The sequence below is a fragment of the Ipomoea nil genome, unplaced genomic scaffold (assembly GCF_001879475.1).
Source record: "Ipomoea nil cultivar Tokyo-kokei standard unplaced genomic scaffold, Asagao_1.1 scaffold3090, whole genome shotgun sequence".
Taxonomy (NCBI): Eukaryota; Viridiplantae; Streptophyta; class Magnoliopsida; order Solanales; family Convolvulaceae; genus Ipomoea; species Ipomoea nil.
The window spans coordinates 3,377-8,972 of record NW_017619518.1 but is presented as its reverse complement, the minus strand read 5'-3'; the positions used below and the strand labels follow the sequence as shown (position 1 = coordinate 8,972).

Here is a 5,596-nt window from a genome sequence, read left to right as displayed (position 1 = left end):
ATAACTTGAATCAAAACAAGTTATATAAGATAAGTTGGGGATACATAGGGTGCAACCACTGCTGGAAATTATGAAATTTCCGACCACCTGAAAGTGATCTTAAATCAAGTCGAAAGCCTTGTTTCGATCACTTTTGGTATACGGAAAAATCTTTGTTGCTATTTCCGGCCACGTTTTGCTTTTGACTTGATTTAAGATTACTTTCAGGTGGTCGAAAATTTTAAAATTTCCAACAATGATATGCAACCCCTAACCGAGTTAGTTGGATAATTGGTTTAGTAATTGCAAGCTTTTAAGTTTGACTCTTCATGAGAGCTGTCTATCTTTAAACCTCTTAGTATTATATTACTTCAAATTAGACACTATTTAAATTGGGCATTTGGTCTAGTGGTATGATTCTTGCTTAGGGTGCAAGAGGTCCTGAGTTCAATTCTCGGAATGCCCCTTATTCAAATTGAATACAGTTCAGCTACAAACAACCTGTGCAAGTTGGCTCTATAATTGAATTTTAGTTCAAATTTCAAATCCCAAGTAGGATTCTTTTATGCGTGATTGAAAATCTATCAATTTTATTCAATTATGTATTTATCCTTCTTGGCTAAGGTTCAATGTCTTTTATAAATATAAGAAATTTTTCTCTCTAACCATTACGAAAGATGACAACAGTATTTATTGAATAAATTTGTTTCTCAACACATTTTTATATATGTATTGTTTTAAATTTTGAATATTCTTGTTGCATACAAGAATATCTTGAGATATGTTAATTTCCATTTTTGGTCCTAGATTTATAGGGTGTCAATTCACTTTTAGTCCCTTTTTTTTTATCAGAGCATCCATTTTGGTCCTAATATTATTTTGACATGACCAATTTTGGTACTTTATCAAAAAAATCGTTGAAATTTATTAAATACAAGAACATTTAACTCTTAAATTATGATTTTTTCAAAAAAGTAAACATAAAAATATAACGGTGTCAACGCACTTTGTATTAAAAAGATCAAAATTTCTTTCAATTTAACGAAATTTCAACGATTTTGTTGATAGAGGACCAAAATTGGTCATGTCACGATACTATTATGACAAAAGTGGATGTTTTGATAAAAAAGTTCTAAAAGTGGACTATCACTTATAAATCTAGGACCAAAAGTGGAATTAACATTTTTTTAATTTTACAAATAATTTATTGAATTCCCAATTATTCATCATTATGTTTTATTTTTCTTAGAAATATTTTAAAAAATCATAAAATTGATTAAACGAATCAAAACATCTTAATTAATTTTCTAGGTAATTTAATTTTTATGTTTCTATGATAACTCCGAATATGTTAATTATTTTTTTTGCAAATTTATTTCTATCAATTGGTTAAAAATATTTTTCCAAGAATTTAATTGATGAGAAACTATCAAAAGCCCTCAACTTTACGTTTTATTGGACAATTAAAAGAAGTATTTTACATAATATTTTTTCTCTATTCTCATAAATTCAATGCTGATATATATATATATATATATATATATATATATATTGAAATGTTCCCGTGTGGATGTGCGGTGGATTAATGTGCGTGAGATTTGTACTCAATGTGCGTGAGTGTTGTGTTTAATGTTCTTGAGATTTATACTTAATGTGCGTGAATGTGTAAAAATGCAGCAGAAAATAGATGTCAGCTTCTTCCCCATCCCAGTAGCCATTGCCCCCTCCTGATCATGATGATGCGGAGGCGGGCTATGGTGGTTAAGAATTATGGGAATAGTACAACAGAAATCCATACTTAGCTGCTGTGCAATTTTACTGTACGTGAGTCATCTATATAAACATTCAACTGCACTGAAGGTAGCTGATAATCCAGAATCCATGGCCAAATTGAAGGAAGAAGTAACAAGAAGCTTGGGCGTTAATGTGTGTGAGTTTATGTTCTGCTTCCTTCTGAGCTCGTAATTATGAAATACTCACGCATATTTAAGCACAAATCTCACGCTCATTAAACACAATACTTAGGCCACATTAAGTACAAAACTCAGTATATTAACATAACGCACATTAAGTACAAATCTCAGGGACATTGAGTACAAATCTCACGCACATTAAATATAAACTTAATCCACCGCACATCCGCACGGGAAACCACAAATGCACCTGATCCCTATATATATATATATATATATATATATATATATTAGGAGTTATTTCTTTCAAGGAAAATCTTGCGCCCTCCACTGTGAACATGTAGAGTCTGTTAGGCCTTTGAAAACAAGAATTGAGTAGTTTGGTTGGTTCGCAACATATAATGTTATGCGTATAATCATAGCTAAACTATCTAATAAATTAAAAAAAGGTGACATATAAAAGGGGAAAAATTTAGAGGGTAAGTAGCATTACTCAAACTCTTAATTTGCAATCTGGAAATACAAATTCCTACGTAATCCTCATTCTTCTCCAGATGGGATTCCAACTCCTAGTGGGAAAAATAACGAAATTACATTCTTCTCCCATGCATGGATACTATTAACAGCTCACTAGCTAGTTTCCTAATCTCACCGACATTGGAATTTCGTTTTGCCCCCTATATGTATTCCTCATTCTTTCCTGGACAGAAAGATGTCTCCTTTCATCGTTTACACTCTGATCTGAATTGAAAATGTCTGAGAATTGCCCCACTCTGCTTAATTTGTTTCCCGTTACGGAAAATAACGCAATGGAGAGCGTGTCTTCTGCTACTCTAACAGTATGTTTGGTTCACGGAATGAATTTTGAGGTAATAGGAATGCTATTTCATAAGGAATGGTGTGACACCCCATAATAGTCTCTTTGTTAATTTATTCATAAAAATCTTGAAATTTAATAGTCGAGGGATTAGATTTTGACTAGTCACTTAAGTCAAAGGGTTGTACCTTGTGCTTCTTGGGTTGTGCCCTTGTTTCCTTGTCTTTCCAACTTTAGTAAGGGTAAGAATGTCTTTCTACCTAAGGTTTGTGGTTCAAGCTAACCTAGAAACACTTTTTCATTTCATTCACCCTACAATCTAAACACAAAAACCTCTAGCCTCTCTCTAAAAAGGAGAAGCTTCTTCTCCAAGCTAGGATTTGAGCATCCAAGTCTTGAAAGTTTGGCTCCCAAGATTCCTACTTTCTTCATCTTGAGCATAGGGGAGGGTAAGATCCTTGTCTTTTAGTGTTTTTAACCTCCTTTTAGGTGTCTTTTTCTAAAGATAGAATCTTTGTTGTCTTTTGGTTTGTGTATGAAGTTGGTGTGAAAGAGGAGCTTTAGGAAAGGCTTTCTAATGGTGAAAAGAGGAAGTTATTAGGCTACAAAAGGTAACCCATGCTTTACAAAACATATTTTTTTTTTACTTATATAATGATTTCTTGGCTTCTACTTGTGATTCTTGTGTTGGAATGTGAGATTTGATACATTAGATTGTGGTGATGCATGTTTAGAGCTTGTTCTTAGGGTTCTTGAATGCCATTGCTTGACTATTTCTTGGGTTCAAGTCATATTGTTGTTGTGTGTGAGATTTTGGGTGTTTTGGACTTGAATTTGGATTTGTTGTTAAAAATCCCTGATGGGAGGTTTTGGTGTACAGGGTGGTACCCGAGGGCGGAATGGTGGGCATAGGCCTACCCGCCATCCCACCCGTGGGGAATAGGTGCGCCGTGGGTTGGTACCCGCAGGTGGTTGTCCACCCATGGCCCCACCCGCGGAGTACATTATTGATGTTGGCCGGGGATTTGTTCCCCGTGATTCTTTTAACTCGGTATTGATGTTTTTACATCCTGATGTTTTTTTATTGGACTATTTGTGAGTCTTCTTGATGTTTCGTATGTCTAGAACGGTATGTTAGGAATCCATGTAGGATTTTTTGTCTTGAATCGTGCTAAGGTCTGACTTTGTGATTCGTTGGACTATTGTGAGTCTTGAATGTTCTTTGGAACTACTTTTGGTTTACCCGTTTGATAAGCATGCTAGTTTGATGTTGAAATGCTAGTATGTGCGGTTTGTTCTTTCCTATTGGGATTGGCAACTTGTGTTGGCCATCGTTTGGTGTTGGATTGTGATCCTTCGTTGTTGAGTATGGTTCCATGTCTTTGTTGTGATCCATTGATTGATTCCTATGATGTGAGCGTATGTAATTGTTGTACCCTTTGATTGATACTTGATTAAGGTTATTGTTGAACCTTAGTCCTGTTGGTAATGATGATGACCTTGTGTGACTATGATTGAGATTGGTGGTTTGTTACTTGAGCTTTGCTCACGAGATTGGCGGTTTTGTGATATGAGATTTAATGGTACCCTCGTGTACTGAGAGATCGGTGGTGAATAGGAGTGTCGGCGTGGGGGCGACGGTCCCCGGAGGCAAAAGGTTGGACTAAGAAGTACAAGGTGGCACTAGGAGGTAAAGGTTGGAACCGAAATAAGGCCGGGGGTATCCATAAGGTTGGAACAGGGCATAAGGTTGGAACTATGATACTTGTGACATGTAGTTGTCACTGTGGCATGTAGTTGCCAATGTGTGAATGTGTATTCTTATTTGTGAGCATTACTTGATGAATTCTACTTTGTGATTAGTAGAATGTATCTTGAGTTGTATCGTTCTTCACGTTTCCTGTATTGTTGTTGTTATAAGGATGGTGATTCCCTTTTCCTTTTGAGAGTGTTTGATGAGTCCTTGGAGTTGACTTCTCTCTATTGCTTTTGAAATGATATATACCGTTTTCCGTTTCAAAATGATTTTGATTTATACTTATCTATATATGTTATTTAACGCGTATTGATGGGTTACCAGCGATATTCGCTGACCAGGTGTTATCGCCATGTTTTCCTTGTTCTACATGTTTTGAGTAGATGCCCGAGAGCGCTAGACTTGGAACGATAGATAGCTTAGTGACCTTGTCTAGACGTTATGTTTTGATGGCCTCTAAGCCTTTTTTAGCGGCCTATGTGCCTTGACTCCTTATGACTTGTTTAAAACTGTTTAGTTTTCCCGCCTGTGCACCTATGACTGAGATAGGTGTCAGGTGTGGCATAACATACCCTGATTTTATCTCGCTTCCGTTGCATTATGCTTTGACAATTAGATGTTTGCTTGTGCATTTAAGTTTTAAAATGTGGTAAAAATCGGGGGTGTTACAGTTGGTATCAGAGCCTAGGTTTGAGCCTAGGATGTTAAGAGTGGGACTTCAAGAACCTAAGTTGAGCTTAGGTTAGTGCTTGTAGGTTGAGACTCTAAGATGCTTAGTGAAGCCTTTAAGTGTTTAAGAACCTAGTATAGGATCCTTAGGATGCGCGGTGAGGTTGTGAGTTCTCTAATCATTTTCTTGTGCTTCCTGTACCTTGTTTTCCTTTTAGCTTTGGTTCTCTTTAGTTTAGGCACCAGGTAAGGGTGCGGCCCTAAGTTTTCCTCCCGTTATCGTGTTGTTTCTGTAGAAGTCAAGGATGGCACCATCAAGACGTCGTGCAAGCTCTTCAAAAGCGGTCACAATTAACAGTTAGCTCAAAGCCTCCATCAGCTGACGCAGATCACCCAGACGCTGAGAGCAACGCCCTCCTCAACAACAACCACCTTCCTTAGAATGGGAATCGCGACGTGGTA

General features: G+C 36.5%; 1 non-coding gene across 1 annotated transcript; it reads left to right on the top strand.

Annotated features, from left to right (window-relative positions):
• The first annotated feature begins 373 nt into the window (after positions 1-373).
• On the top strand, positions 374-445 carry TRNAP-AGG. Its single transcript has one exon. It is a non-coding gene; the product is annotated as a tRNA-Pro (tRNA).
• The last annotated feature ends 5,151 nt before the right edge of the window (positions 446-5,596 follow it).